The 16,076-nt window shown below is 41.1% G+C and overlaps 1 protein-coding gene across 4 annotated transcripts in view; it reads right to left on the bottom strand.

Annotated features, from left to right (window-relative positions):
- FBXW7 (F-box and WD repeat domain containing 7) overlaps positions 1-16,076 on the bottom strand; it is a 191,462-nt gene that overhangs the window by 141,342 nt on the left and 34,044 nt on the right. The window contains exon 1 of one of the 4 annotated variants that reach the window (XM_042807636.1): positions 428-555. The exons of the other annotated variants lie outside the window; for them this stretch is intronic. The gene's annotated coding sequence lies outside the window, so the exon portion shown is untranslated. Of the gene's footprint in view, positions 1-427; positions 556-16,076 lie in introns of those variants that run through there. 4 annotated transcript variants of the gene reach the window in all.

The raw sequence follows: 16,076 nt of genomic DNA, 5'->3' as shown, positions 1-16,076 counted from the left end.
ACCTGATTACGGGATAATCTGACTTGAAATAATTGTCACTTAGATTTATAGAGCTATCAGTGTTTGCTCAATAGCATCCTCTTCAGCAAAAGGTTAAGAAAAATGCAAGTGATGAGAAAGCAGCTGAAATGAATATTGTATCAAAAAAAACTTCTCATTTTCACACTGCATTGAAAGCTTAATTTCTCTGCTGCTCTCTCTCATCTCCCCTCCCCTTCACTCTTTCTCTCTTTCCCCCTCCCTTTCCTTGGTTTAAAGCTGAACTGAGCCTCTCCCTTCACCTTGCTCTGCCCTTTTGATATTCATGTTTCTATTAAATCAGTTTCCAGTAGTATCTATATACAAGCATGCACAACAAATTGAACGATAAAAAAACCCCTCGGTAGATAAAGACTACGGATGCAAACAAGCAAAATAATGCAGTAACCTTTTACTCGCCTGCTGGAGGTACTGTCTGCTGCATAGAATTTTAAATCCTCATCTGCAGATGCAATTGAGCTGGTATTGCCAAGGACTTTGCTCTTCCTGTGCTGATTCTACACGGCTATTCATTGAAAGAGCACATTATATAGAAAATTTAAAGTAATATCAGTTGAAATTACTTAAATGGCTTGAAAGGAACCAACTTCCAAAAAGCAACTACAGCTCTGACCAGCCACATTTCAGAGATATGTCAGGCACATTAGTGAAGAAAGTCTTATTGCTGATGCATGCTTGCCAGCAATGTGCAGGATGTGGAAGCAGAGAGCTAATGAAAAAAATTAATACACAGATTTAAAGTGCAAGGATCATGCTCTAATGCTCAACATTTCACATGTCCTGCATACCACAAAAATCTCTTTTCACAAGCATCTATTGTTTATAAAGCTAAGAAAACATTGTTAAAAGCAACCCCCACATCACCCTACTTCAAATCCTGATCTCTCAGTGGACTGCAGATCAGTTCTAATACAAATATTCTTACTGTACCTGTATTTCTGATAAATAGAAACGCTAGCTTTCTCCCTTGGCTAAGGATTACACAGCCATATTTTTTAACAAGAAACAGACTAAAGGAAAGCATCAATATTTGGGATAATGGTTTCAAGTCTAATAGGGTTAGGAAGTACACGGGTACTTCACTATAATTTGTATTATTCCTAGTAAAAATGAAGCGCCAGCAGTAAAGCCTGCTATTCATTATTTATGAATTTTTCCCCTCCTCACGTCAGTTTCCTTAATGCACTACTGATCCCAAGGCACACACAGATAGAGCCAGTGACTGACAGCCACAGTTTCACAGAATAAGTATCTGCAACAGAAATTAATATTTTAAGAATATCAAAGTAGTATCACTGCAAGATTATTCTCATTTTGCCTATCTATGGACAGCAGAATTGGAGTCCCACTCATAGCGACAGAGTTGACAGAGATGAACAAGTTTCCCCCCCTGGCCCCCCCATCAAAAGCATCTATAGTGTCATTAAAACATGAAGACAGACTTGCTTAAATTTTACACTGGTGTCACCAGGATATTTTGTTTCTTCTACTTTTCTAGCATCTTATCAGGAAAACTTTCAATACACCTTTACTCCCTATGATACGTTTCACCTGAAATTAAAATTGCTTGCAAACAAGCTTTTTTGTTACTTCCCTGTTTCTAACTAAAGTATTAAATGCATAATGTTCTCCTTCATAATATTCATTGACAGGACAGAGTCATGAAGACAACATCCTCAGAACTGTGGTTACCTTTCAGAACACCATCTATTTTTATCATTATATTAGTTCTCTTGACTTCCAGAAACTTAGTGAAGACCAAACTTAAAAGCACAGCAGGATTGTTTATGGTTTTAAAGAAACATTTATCATACTAACAAAGCTTTCTTGCAACATTCTTCATTACAAGACACAGACTGTTTTTATTAAAAAAAAAAAAAAAAAAAAAGGCAAGAGAGATGATTTCATGCTAAGCTAAGGCCATACTCTCCTGTATGCAAACTCTCAATGGGCAAACAGCCAGACACACTCTTAGTTAAAGAGCCTGGATGAAATATCACTTGGACACGGAGAGTGGAAAAGAATGTAGACTATGAAAAGTGTAAGTACCAATAAAAAAAAATGATGTGCAGATTATATACTTCACTTAATTGTTCACAAGGATATAGAAACAATATATAAATTATGAAAGTTACTGAGCAAACAATCAAATAAATACAACTTTGAACTGAGGGAGTCTTTCTACAAAAAGAGATTCTTGCTAAATCAGTGCAGCACATGATTAGTAATACACGATTAGGGCAAAACCACTATACTATATACAGTCCATTGTAAAGTTTAAATGGCTAAACATATTTCTAAGATCTAAACATACAACATGCATGATGTAAGGTAAGATGCTCAGACTGAAAAAAGCCAACAGGTTTAGTTGTTATATATTTAGAAAACATCAACAGAATGAAAGAGAAGCTACAACTCTAAAGGGGTTAGAAGGACAGAAGATACTTTCCACAACAGCTGAACAAGTTTTAAGGCCACTCTCCAAAAGATAGGTGGAAATATCAGAGTTTGCCACGTGGCCTGGCGAGCTCCCTTGTTCTGTCTGCAGCCAGTTCTACCACCTCAGAAAACAAATCCAGCAAGCAAAGCAACGACCTACATTATACTTTTCAATAGCTGGTCAATAAAACGGCTGGCTGGTATACTTCCTTGCAAATGAATTGATCTTCTCAAAGTTAATGCTCAAATTGTTGCTTAAAAAAAAATAATAAAAAAAAGCTCTTTTCAATACAGACTTAACTTATAGTACAGTCAGAATATATATATTTGTTTGTGCAAGGCAAACATTAGTACAAGATAAGAATCTAGACTTTTGGAAATTATTTTTCAAATGAAGATATCAATGAAAGAAATTCTATAAATCTCATTAAAATAATAAAAGAACTTGAAGTGCCATTAACTGAACCTAAGATATGTATTTCTTTATAATCCAAAAAGCTGCTTTATAGGTACATATAAAGGACTAAGAGTCCTTTCATATACCAGTACGAGAGCTAAATAGGTAGAAGATAGCTTCAAATCGAAGGTTTGCTACTGGTAATAAAAATTTTTAAAAACTCTCCATTGGGAGAAGCAGCAAATTGCTTTAGAAATTACATCATTTGCTGCACTCTCAAGATTCCAACTTAAAGATGTGAAAATAGTCTCTGGACGTTTGCATTCTCATGTCAAAGATAATAAAACAAACCAGAAAGATTAAAATATATTAAAAAAAAACAAAACCAAAAACAAACAAACACACACCCAACCAAAAAAATTAATGATAGGTACACTGTCCCCTGCAACAGACAAGATTTCAAAGCAGTTATAGGAAGGATATAAGGAAGAATATCCAATTTCACCCAAGACACAATGTGGTAGCAGTGGTGGTTTTCAGCTTCATCAGCTTTTCTCAAGCTCCCTTCCTTCTGTTCGGGGTGAGGAGAGATGAAAGGGTAATCAAACTCAGGCTCATTCTTACCCCTCTCATGCAAGAGGAATCACAAAAAAATAGGGTTAAAAAAGTGGGAGTCAACTCTTTTTGTTCCAGAACTGTACAATTTGTACAAGCTTATGCAGGACAAACAAACACTGGCTGCACCTCAGACCCGCACTGTTGATGACGAGTTTTCTAATTGGGAAAACAAAACAAACAAACAGCACCTCTCTCCAAAAATCCAACAGTGGTACTCTTCCAGCTTCACCCATAGAGATAAAAAGAAAAACACAGTCCTAGCATTTGCAACACCAGGATGTGTTTTCTTGAACTCTTCCAGACACCAGTGGACTTGGCATATTTCCCTCGAGCAGCACAGGCACAGAAGCAGAACCCTGGCTTCCAAGAGTACGAAATCACTGTAATGCTGGGAAGTTTGGGGCCTGCCTTTCCCTCATCTGCTCTGAGGTATGAATCCACACCACTGCCATTCTAATTTCTTAACATCATTCACTGCAGGAAATGCAGTGACATACACAACTAACTAAACTGATAAACATCTCAGTATAGATAATTGATCATCATTAGCCATCCAAATTAGAGGCTCCCCTTGCCTAAAAGTACACACACACTGCCATCTCATTAACTCCATACTGTGTTCATATTCTCAGTAATCATCTTGCATGCTGTCCATCTACCCGGACTCTGTTGGAGAGAAAAAAGGGTGACGGGATACCAATTCATTCTCTACAATTTTCTAAGAACCACTCCATCACTTACCAGACTTAAGATTTATTCATTATGTTTATTCATTATACATGAGAGACACCCACGTAACAATTGCATTTCTTTGTCTCAACTCCTCTCATGCTCATGTCTCGTACTCCTCCCAGCTGAAACATTATGTGATATTTATTGCAAGCTGATGCAGCAAGGAAGAAGCTGTTCCTATATATGATCAAAGTGTTCTCAACATTTATTTCAACATGTTCATTCATATACAACCTTAAAAAAAAAGGTTAAAAGAGTGGGAAAAAATTAACATAGTTTAGAGTCATGGTTATTTTGCATTCTAAAATTTAATCGCTCCAATCCACCAGAGTTGCATACTATGCAAAATTGCAGTAAAACTTTTAAGACTCTGCTGTATCTGCTCTTACCTAAGAACCATACGTAGGCGAGTCTCCCTACTCTCCTGGCCATGCAACACACCCACAAAATCTTTTTTGCTCCATGTGTCCAGTTGCCTTTATTGCAAGCAAGCAAGGAAACAAACAAACAAGGAGAAATTGCTAGCATTTCTCTGACTGGGGCTTAGTGAGTCTTTGAGCCACTGGTCTTGCCTCCCCAGCTAACTCTCCTATACTTCACTCCCCAGAGTCATCATATTTACTTCTTCATCTGGGCTGGCTACCTAAGTAAAAATCACACACTTTGAACAACTCCCAGTACCTGCTGAAACAGAAGAACATCCTTTCTACCATCTTTCAGCTATATGAGAGGAAAAAATGTTTAGCCCACACAGTGAGTATAGTCTAATGAGGGTAATCAGCATGGGGCTTGTGAGGATGTCTCCTGAGAGAGCAGGAGGTGATCCAGGGGCAGATTTCTGAATGCCTTTTCTAGTGGGCATAAGGACAACAGATTTCAAAATTTGGCTTGGGAGCTGAAATCACTTAGCTTAAGTAGTGCTGTTGATAGACCTGTGGTTCCTGCCATTAGGTAGGAAGCCTACATTTGAGTCACGAACACAGGCAGCAGCAGCCACTCACACCAAATTAGGTATGGAACTATTACAGCTAAATACAAGGACATCTGCACAGGAGTTGTTCCTCTCCTCCAGTCCTCTCAAACGCACTTACAGCTTTACTGAGCAGTCTCTACTTCCCCTCCTCTTCTCACCTCTTCCTTAAAAACCATCTGTACAAGACAGTTTTCTACACAACACAGGAAAACAGCTGGGGATTATAAACCAACTGAATATAAGAAACCTGCAATCCTTCAGGTAAAGAATAAATTCACACTACCATATATTACATGCTCATTTTCAGTATGCTAAAATATTACCTCCTAAGTATTAAAAGTTGTTAAAGATATCCACACATGCCGTTTTTTAACAGCTGGTGATTTTCCTCCTTCAGAGCTCTGAGAAGCAGTTTGGGACAAGCACTTAGCTGACTGCCAAGTTACAACACAGTATTGAAATAGTTAATATTTTCCTCAGAGGTAACCCTCAGTGCAAACACTGAATGTTTCTCTCTTTCAGAGCTCTTGTTTCAGGCTATCTGCTGATTTAAGAAGGAAACACTATCAATTTATGCTTGGTACTTCTTTTTAAAGGTGACTTAATTATGAGTGCTACCCCTTTTCAAACAAAGGCAATGAAAAAAAAAAATCCCCAAGTAGTGTAAAAGAAAACTGATGTCTTATGAAAAGAGGGTTGCCACTGTAACACCTTAGCCTGTAATAAATATCACAGAGGAAGCAAGTTACTTGCCATCTGACGGCAAATTTCAGTCACCCATTTCCATTGCTACTGATGGAGACAAGGATGATGAGAGCCACACTGTCACCAGTGACAGGATGGTAATTTTTCCACAAGCAGCACAGGATAATAACCAGGCAGTTCCTGCTACGCCCTTGGAACAGAATGCCACTGACCTGGCGAGGCTGAAACACGAGTCTTAAATGGTGGTTTTCAACCTCTTCATGTCAGATTGCCACAAGTAACCTAGCCCAGACTTCACATCTGACCCCCGGTCCCCTTGTCTCCCTTGGGCAAATGGGGAGGGATGAGAAGTAACCAGGCCATAATCTTACATTTATGTGTCATGAAAGCCTGATGTTTGCAAAAAGTGTCAGCCTGCTGTGTATGGGCAGACTGACTCCACTGCTTATTCACAGGTGGGTCCTGCCAACTGGCAAGGAAGGAAACACCCCACTCCCTTCCCTGCCACTGCAAGAAGTACCACAGCACCCAGCAAGGTGCATTTCTGGGAAGAACAGGCAAAACAGGAGAAAGGCAAAACATAACAAAAGGAATTACAGATCTTGCTTTATGGTCACTGTGATTTCAAGCAACATTCAGAATCACTAAATTATTTTAAAAATGTAATTTACATCCATAATCTAGGTCTTCACCGAGCTGCAGACAGAAGTCAGCTTTATGACATTCAATTTTTCCACAATATTTTTCATATTTTTTGTGAATGCAAAAACAAACAGAAAATAACACACCAAACCAGAACCAAGAAATATGAGATTTATCCAAGTCTGAGTACAGAGACCTTCACTTCCTGGTTAACCAATAGGAGTATTTCAAATAAGAAACCTTACAAGTCAATTTCAAAGTCCAAGAGAGGAGGACAAGAGCCTTATAAAGATCAATGTTCCCACTATATTTTATGTTAAATCAAGAACCATAACAACAACAAAGCTATTGTAATCCTCTATGCTCTTCAGGCTGCAGGAAACAAGTGGAGTGGCCTTTATTATGTTTAAGATGAAGAAAACTCAAAGATGACTGGCTACTTCAAATAAAAGCTCACAACATTAACATAACTATTATACAATAACAGATGTTTTTTGCCCCATTTCTCCAATCAAGCCTCATCCACCACCTACAGGCTTACAGTAAGGCAAAATATTTACTATAAATATTACCTTTTGCAATACTCTGTCTGAAGTCGTTATTCACTGCCAAATGCATTTTCATTACCCCTTTGGAAGTCACGGTCCAGATCTTTCTGCACAGCCTTACCCGCAGCTACAGTTAATACAATCTGTATGAGTGAGTCATGTGGAAAAATGCTAGCTTAACACCAGAAGGTTATGAAAGTTTAAAAAGCTATTTTTAATTTAGATAGAAGTTCATCACAACACACGATTATGCTCTATGCTCCTGTTAACTTTCTAGTGAAAAGCTGGAGCTTCTTAACAGAAGCTGGCTACATTTAACAGCAGAAAACATTAACAGATGTTGATGTAACACAATGAAAAAAGTGCCTTGCCTGTTCACTTTTTTCATATGAGATCATCAGTCTGATAATCCTAGAAAGGAAACTGTGTCCTCCAGCTAAAAAAAAAAAGTGAAGGTAATCCAAAACTATCAGTGAGAGAAAGTGAGCATTTTGCAAACTGTACTTCCTAGAGGATACTTCACATTTCCTTAACAAAGACTAAGTGAACTTCAACTCTAAAAGTGAAAAAGATAAAAATGCAAAGTCCAATCTAACTCAATGCAGACAGAAATCACATTATTTCATCAATCTCCTAACAAAAACGAGATGGCAAAGAAATCCACATATGTATAGGTGCAGTGCAAAATTTGTTCACAAAAATATACAGTATATTAGTTCATGAACTGGGTTGAGTAGTAAGAAACAACCTGCAAGGACATTCCATATTTATGACAGCTATATACTGACTTTCTTAATACACCTTATAATACTTTCATCCATTCAAAAATCAGAGACTGATACATAAAGAACTGAAGAAATAGTTAAATTTTTTCTAAACTATCAAATATATTTGTATTGATCAATTTATCTACAGGACAGAAAAAAGACAATTAGCTTCTCCCTACTTCTTTATGCCATACCACCTATTTTCTACACAGAAAAGTCGGGGTATTATCCTGGATGAGGTTAACCTAGACAACAACAGTAAGAATAGCAGTACAGATGCTTCAGTACCAGCTTTAAGTGTGTGCCAGAGTGCAAAACTGAAGCACTCTGCATCATTACAGACACCAGCTAAACACACACTAGCACAGGTGTATTAGTTTCTGCTACAGTCACATCTTGAATTTTTCTGAGCTGGAGTTAATCCAGTGTCAGTGCTCAGAGCAGGGAAGTTCACCTGAGGCTGCTGCAGTCTGACAAGCACTGGCAGCAGAACCACTTTACGCTAGCTTCAGAAATGCACCTCGTTTCCCTCAGGTGTTTCCATCCCCATGTCATCCCTGGTCTTGTGTTGGCACAAGAATCTGTGCAGACTGCACAGATATTTTAGATGTTCTCTGGATAATTAGTTTTAACTTGCAATCGTCCTGAAATCTAGCTCATTGCACAAATGCTCCAAAACTTCTAGTACAACTCAAGAGTCAGAAATTGATCATAAGAATTTATTTCTTTAGCACTGTCTACTTTAAAGTACTCAAAACCTATAGCCTAACACTAGTTTTTGATCTTAGCAGCAGTGTTGCGTATATCAGGTTACACAGCCTTTGATCCCTCATTTCAAACCCCTCTCCCTTCCATACAGAGGGTAATACAGAGGTATAATTGTTCATTTAGTTGGACAGGGAAGAATAAGAAAATTTATTTCAATGAAAAATAATCCGGGAAAAAAGAAGGCCACACTTCATAAAATAGCCAATCTAGATCACTGTGCTATGCTACACGTGACAACTTCCAACATAATACAGAGGTGGATGATGAGATGGAGGGTAGAGGAGAACAGGAGAGATGAAGGGGGCCAAGGGAGGCTGGGGATATCACTGGCTGAGCCAGCTGGATAATCACAGGAATTCAAGCACAACCAAATCCATGGATGTCACACACCATACTGATGGAATCACTTGCTGCTCCATTCCTCAATTCCTTGTCTAGAGAATGGAACTAATGCTTAGTATGTTCAGGGCACTCCAGTAAGTTAGAGAAATTAAAGGCTAAATTATTTACTTTCTGTATTAGTAATGAGGGGATAGAAAAGGAGAGATACAATTCTTCTTGAAGACAGGACAACAAAAAACAGCTATAGGGAAAAATAAATCATTTTCCCTCCTTTTCCTGTAAACAAAGTATAGGAGAAATAAATGTTAAGGGGTTTGACATGATGGAGCCAGCTTGCCAGAGTGAAAAAAGCACTCAAAACTGAGAGCAGAGCCACAGCAATAGATGTTCTGAACCCTGCTCAGAGGGAGCTCAAGTTGGATGTGCTCTCATGTGCTACTCAAAGCACTCCAGCCCTTTAATCGTCCACGGTTGCCTTTGCATTTGACCAGCAAGCAGACCCACGGCATTACAGGGGAAGAAGTGAACAACTGACTTAGAACTAGCACCCTAGCTATACAGGATAATTAGCCATCAATGTAACATACTAAACAGACTTTCATTATATATTACCAAAACAAGATTTTACTTCCAAATGATGACTCGTTCTTGTATTTGAAGGCTCATTATTTTCTTGGATGTTAACAAGCTTTAATTAATATCAAGATGTGAAAGACCAATTAAGTAGTGAGGTCACAGTGAGGTCACCTGTGTACATACTGGCAGCCAAGTTTTACACACAGGCACCTCTCTGCAACCACTTAGCAGTACGCAGCTAGTGCAGATGAAGCAAGCCATACAAAATCATCTACGGTTTAATGAGTTAAAATGATTAGCTGGAAGCAGAAATATGTATACATGGATCTTGCAGAATTCACATCTGATTACATGCCTTTTAGCAGTTTTTGTTTTTATAATTAAGAGAAAGTAATCAATTTCTCTACAGTTCTGAACATCTCTGGTCCCAGAATATCCAATTTACAAGCTATTTTTAGAATATATAAGACTTAGTAGGTTTCAAACTTCAGGAAGTACTTTCTCCCTAAAGCAACACCAAGATGAACTGATTAGTGTACAAGTATATGCAAGAACCCTAAATGACAACCACTTCGCATTCTACATTGATGAGCAGAGAAACTAGCAAAAGAAACCCGAACAACTGAGATCCTAAAAAACAAGCAGTTTATCATTCCCGTTAAGATCATGACATTCTTTGCTCCAGACTTCAGACCCAGACTTGAAGAGACTTCAGAAAAACATTTTCATTGACCTACGACATACAGAAAAGTTATTATGCTCCACAAAGCCTTGACAATCATATTTGAGTTAATTAACAAGACATCTGCAGGCATCATTAAAAAAACCCTGAAGACAGAAAAAAATACTATAATGTGACATTACTGCTGTCTTAATTTATTAACTGGAGAATAGTACAAGTGGAGCTTTTACCAATGTAATTGTAAGGTGTTTACCTGCTGTGCTTTCGGCTCTTTAGACCTGGTTACAAATTAAAGTTTGTTCAAGTTTATTATCTGTGTAAAGCTGCTTTGGTATACCTCCGTAACATCTTAATTGGCTCAGCGAGCAGGGCGTACCATCGGAGGGATTATTATGGAGGCACAGTTGTGACCCCTCTCCCTTGGGAAGGGAGCAGGCAAAAGAAGCAGTGTGAGCCTGAAGCAGTTGTGGAGAGGGTGGAGAAATGCCACAGAGATAAGCAAGATGGCAAAGCAAAAGGAACCGTTTGCGCCATCCTGGGTGCCTGCCTGATACAAGCACAGGACCAGCTTAAGTACTGCCAGCAGCTGGAAAGGGATAGTTCTAAAATGCAGTTGAAAATAGATTGTTTGGAAATGGAGTTACAGCAAGAGAGAGAGCAGGCACATTTCTTGGAACAGAGGACTGAGCTCATGTTAAACCAAGCGAAAAATCCCCCCCGGTGCTGTCCAAATTTAAAAACTGATTGCAGGTATGGATCCCGAGGACTGGGACAGAATGTCTGGGGAGATTTTGAGAACAATGTTATTGAGATGTAAGAGTTAGAACAGAAAGATGTGAGACCTCTTGTTAAAACAGAGAGGCAAGAGGGCCCACTGGGTAGAAACCCTTGAACTACCATCTGTACCACCCCACGGAGGGGACCCAAACTTAGTGACTTACAAGCCAAGTTCTCAGGCAAACCAGGTGAGACAGATGGAGTACTTGTGGTATGTTTTGCTTACTGGAGGTGATCGGATATTGTTGAGTGATGATGAGGCTCAAGGGTTTTGGGGACCCAGTCTGGTTTTAAGTGACAGGCTCTCAGGCGATCAGTCTGTAACATCTTGGGTGGTGTATTGGTGGGTGGTGTATTGGGCTGGGAGCGTGGACCCCAGAGAATGTGGAGAGCCTGTTACCATTCACATCAGGGGATTGTCAGAGGTGGCAGGAGGGGATACAGAAGGCTGCTTGTGTACAGGCAACACATGAGAGAGAGCAGCAGGGGATACCCATGGCTGCACCAGTGGCTCCCACCCACCCTAGGCTTCTCATTAGGGGCCTACCGGACACCTTAAAAATATCCGTCCAGTCCCTCAGAGAAAGGATCCAAAAAAACACAGAACATAACCAATAAAACCCTCAAAATCCACCCACGCATGTGCTAACTTGGAGTCGAAACACTGCAGGACAGTCACCACCCATGGGCGCAAAATGGGGCGACGGATCCAGGCGGTGGCACAGACAGGAGCAGGAGGGCCCAGCAAGCCAGCTGCGAGCCTTGCCCCAGAGGGCCCCCCCGGGATCCTGAACCCCCACCCAGAGCGTCAGATCAAACTGTTGGTCTGGAGCGGAACAACCGACGGCAAAAGGCACTGGCGTTGGGGGTAACCCGAGCTCTGTTACACTGGCAGGCCACCGAGCACATACGAAGGCTAGTGGAACTGCTGGAGGGGAAAACCGGGAACACGAAGGAAGTGCTGCAATTGCCCTCCCCCCCAAGATGGGAAGCAAAACCCTAACCCTTTCGCATCTTTGTGAGGGGAGTTAAATGAACTGAAAAACTAGAAGCTGTGGTTTGGAGCCTAGACCGCCCAACCTCCTTGGTAAATTCTTGTCAATGGTCTGCCACTAGGGAACTCCATGTACATATTCCCGTTGGTCCGAAGCAGGTAAATTTAGAATTTTTCATCAACACAGGAGCCCAAATCAGTATTTTAAACAAGAAGCAGGCAGATGAGCTTGGAATCAAACCACTGAGAAAAGCCATCAACATAATGGGGGTAACTGGCATAGCAGAGAGATGTCCATTATCCCAAACCCAGTTCTGGCTGCCTAGGAAAAAGGATGAGGGCTATGGAAGTGGATTTGATCCCTTATAAAGGAAATATATAAGGATTTGATGTGCTAGCAGGCAGGCAATGGTACTTACCTCATTTTGTCCTGCAGGAGCATCAATAGGTGATGACCTGAAACTGGAAACAGGTGACAAACATAAACTGGACAATAAAAGGGACCAGTTCCCACTATGGATGTACATGGGCCAACCTGTAACGGTGAAGCTGCCCTCCACTGGCACTGTACCATTGGCATTGACTCTGGCAGAACCCAGGGGCTTATGTACCTGGGAAGCCCTGGACGAAAACAGAAAAACCCAGCATATTAGCGTCCAGTGGATAATCCTGGACTTCTAACTCAAAAGCCCAGTCCTGAGAGACTGAAACACCACTTTGTGCTCTCTTACAGGACACTGGGGAGGTGGACAATTCTGCCATTCTTACTGGTGGCAACAGCAGTCAGTGCAGACAACTGGGACCTGGATGGCAACATAGCTGCAAAGGTGAACCTGGGATTAGCATGAATTATGAACCTAACATCAATAACCATTTAATTGCCTACCCCTAGATCAGCTGAGGATCCCTGACCAATTTTTGTACGAGATGTTAACACATCATTAGCTGTTGAATTAATGTGGGCTCAGTATAACAATTAAAGCTGAAGATTTCAGGGAGACAAGGCATATAGAGGCTACATCTATATTGCTTAGTTGGTCACTGGGCACAATAAATGTTAGCCTGGCATGGGATGCTGAGGGTAATTATATTCTCCAGTCAACCCACAAGGCCATGGGGTGGAGCCCCAATGGCACTACGACCTGCCCTGAAGTCCTGTGGGGAACCACCAAGCACGGCTTCCCATGGCACATTGATGATCACGCCCTAGTATACACTAAACCACTAAATGCCTCTTGGTGTATCAAACATTCTGACAAAGATAGTAACTTGTCTATCTGTCCACTAAATTGCACGTGGGCCAGGTACACCTGTATACCTAGCTGGAACAGGGGGAAAGATAAGACACAACCAGCAAGAAAACTGCCACTGTGTGACTGCCAAACAGAAATTGGGTGCAAGGATATGGACAGGATGCCTCTGTTGAGGCTATACCCACACCAGCCCAAGAGGCCTTAATGCAAACCTGCCTATACAGCAATACTAGCTCTTCACGACCCTCCATCTTAAATTGCCACAAGAGAGGCTACTGTCGCACTCTCACCACTATCCCAGATTCATGCCAAGCATCTTTTGCCTCCGCACCCCCTAATCTAGTATGGGTGTGCTCTGATGTCCACCTATACTCCCAGCTATACCCAACTATCCCACAACTGGCTGGCACATTAGCTGTGCTTTTCATTTGTCCTATCTACCAGGAAGGGCCCATCACACAGCAGTGGTGGGACTGCATACCAAGGAGGGTGCGGACAGGGTGGCAAATGGCATTAACTGGCATTGGGTGGTGGTTGGAGTCAACCTTTGGAATGGGGATTAAACTAGGCAAAACCAACAGGGTATGCAGGAGGTGAGCCTAATAAACTCCACACATGACAGCATAGGCTTCCTGAACTATCAATTACAAGAAAACAGCAAGATGACTATCCAAAACCAGGCCATATTGGACTTTATGCTACTGAAGGAAGGCAGCACATGCACAAAAATTAATTTATCAGTAGACAAGTGTCGTGTCCACATCCTGAATGTTTCAGTGCCTCTACAAGAACAAATTAACAAACTGAAGAGGGATAGAGAGAGGTAACAGAGAGATTGCTACTGCACTAACTGGCTAGGGAAGGTTTCCAACATGCTTGGGTTTTCTTTGTCAGGGTGGCTAACTAGCCTCCTTCAGTCTTTGGTAATGGTTATAATTGCAGTTGTCGTAATTTGTATTATTATAAGCTGCATTAAGAGCACCATAACGACATCCATGTCCACTGCAGACTCCCTTAAACCCTGGCCCTCAAACTAATGTTCTCCTGAATCCCACCTGTAACACTGATGTGCCCCTAAAATCAACCCACGGAACTGATGTTCTCCTCCCCTCTGCATATCCCTGGGATGGTACCCATCTGCTTGTCTGTTGCCAGTGTAAACTGCTACTGTAATGTTGGCTATTGGTACATTTGTTTGTTTCCACTGTTGACTGACTGTTGATTGCTAACAGTATCTTTTAATAGCTAAAAGATATTAGAGGAATGATGAACTAAAGTGACATTGCAACTCACCAACATGACACCCCCTTTTAACTCTGGAGGCAAGAGGTGTCTGCACCACCACTCCAAAGGAACTGAGCAGATCATGACTGTGGTCACATGGTGGAATGTAGTAGGAACACACACCACCCCCCCAGGGGCTAGCGCTTTTAACGTGGTGGCCACCAGCTCTTTCACACCCTTATTTTCACACCTCTGGTGGCACATGGTGGTTGCTGTCACATACACACCATGGCTGCATGCAGACCAGCATGTGCCCCCATTCCATGGCAGGAAAAGTGAAGCTGGACTGCTAGTCAACAGACAAGGCCCTCAGCCAACAAAACACTTTGGTCAAGAGAAGCTTCTAGAACGCTGACTATAAATGGCCACAGTTCAGATCCAGACAGGCTATAAAATGGGCCCCCCGCCAGAGACCCCCTTTGAGTGGCTCTCCGCAGAGCAGTGAGTCTGTGTTGGAAGCCCTCACCTTGGGACTGGGATGTCACCCAAGGAAACTTCTCAGGATTAAGCGCCCTCACCTCCTCCTTGGTGAGTGAATACTTCTTCTGGATATCCTTGAGCAAGTGTTCACCCCTTTGGGTGAATGATTACATCTTTTGGGTACCCTTGAGTGAGAGGCTTGCCCTTCAGTGAGTGAGTGCATGCACGTGTTAGAATCATCCTTCTGTGTTGTCATGCTTCAGTGTTGTGGTGTAGTAATAACTTCCCCAACTGGTACACTGAAGCTAGAGTTTGTTAAATGGTATCAGAGCATTGTTTCAATTACCCCTACTGTCTCATTGGTTTCGGCTGTTTGGATTTGATTACAAATTAAAGTTTGTTCAAGTTTCTTACCTGTGTGAAGCTGCTATGGTACACCTCTGTAACACCTGCAATGCAGGATATTTTTCTTAAAGATTCTTCACCTAATCAGATCTTTATAACTTCTGATGAGCAATACATGGGTGACGCGATATACTTAGTACAATGCAACCCAAGCAACCCATTTCCAACGCAGTTTCCTAAGGGTCTTATTGAAGAATGTAAAACCTACAGAATAGCACAGGATCTTGTTAAATCAGGTGGTTTGGTTTGCTGTTTAGTTTATTTTTCATTGCCTGGGGGTTGCTTTTACTTAGCTGGAAGGGGGTGAGAGGGAGACAATGACACCAACACCTTTTAGGACATAAAAAGAATCTGTTGTTCATTTTGTGTAGTCGACACTCGAACACAAACCTCATTTTATTTCATTTGTTGTAGCACTGTAAATAGAGTGCTTAAGGACATAGCCAAGGTGAAGTCTCCATTTGCTCATGCTTTTTTTTTGTCTGCTGTAACATAACTAAATCAACTTCAATTAAATTAAATGCTTTAGTTAATTAATCAGCATAACTAATTCATCATTTGCCATTTACACCTAAGAATTCATACACTAGAAAATTCTACCCCCTCCCTTTTCATTGGCTGGTATAATAAGGGTTATTACCCTTCTTCCCTCTCCTGCCCCTCACAGCACAACAGGCCTGGTCTTACTCTCAATTCTTCTACCCCATCACAGCTG

The sequence above is a fragment of the Tyto alba genome, unplaced genomic scaffold, assembly GCF_018691265.1.
Source record: "Tyto alba isolate M040663 unplaced genomic scaffold, T.alba_DEE_v4.0 Super-Scaffold_6, whole genome shotgun sequence".
In the NCBI taxonomy this organism is placed as follows: Eukaryota; Metazoa; Chordata; class Aves; order Strigiformes; family Tytonidae; genus Tyto; species Tyto alba.
Note: the sequence above shows the minus strand (reverse complement) of the source record. Positions and strands in the feature narration are given on the sequence as shown.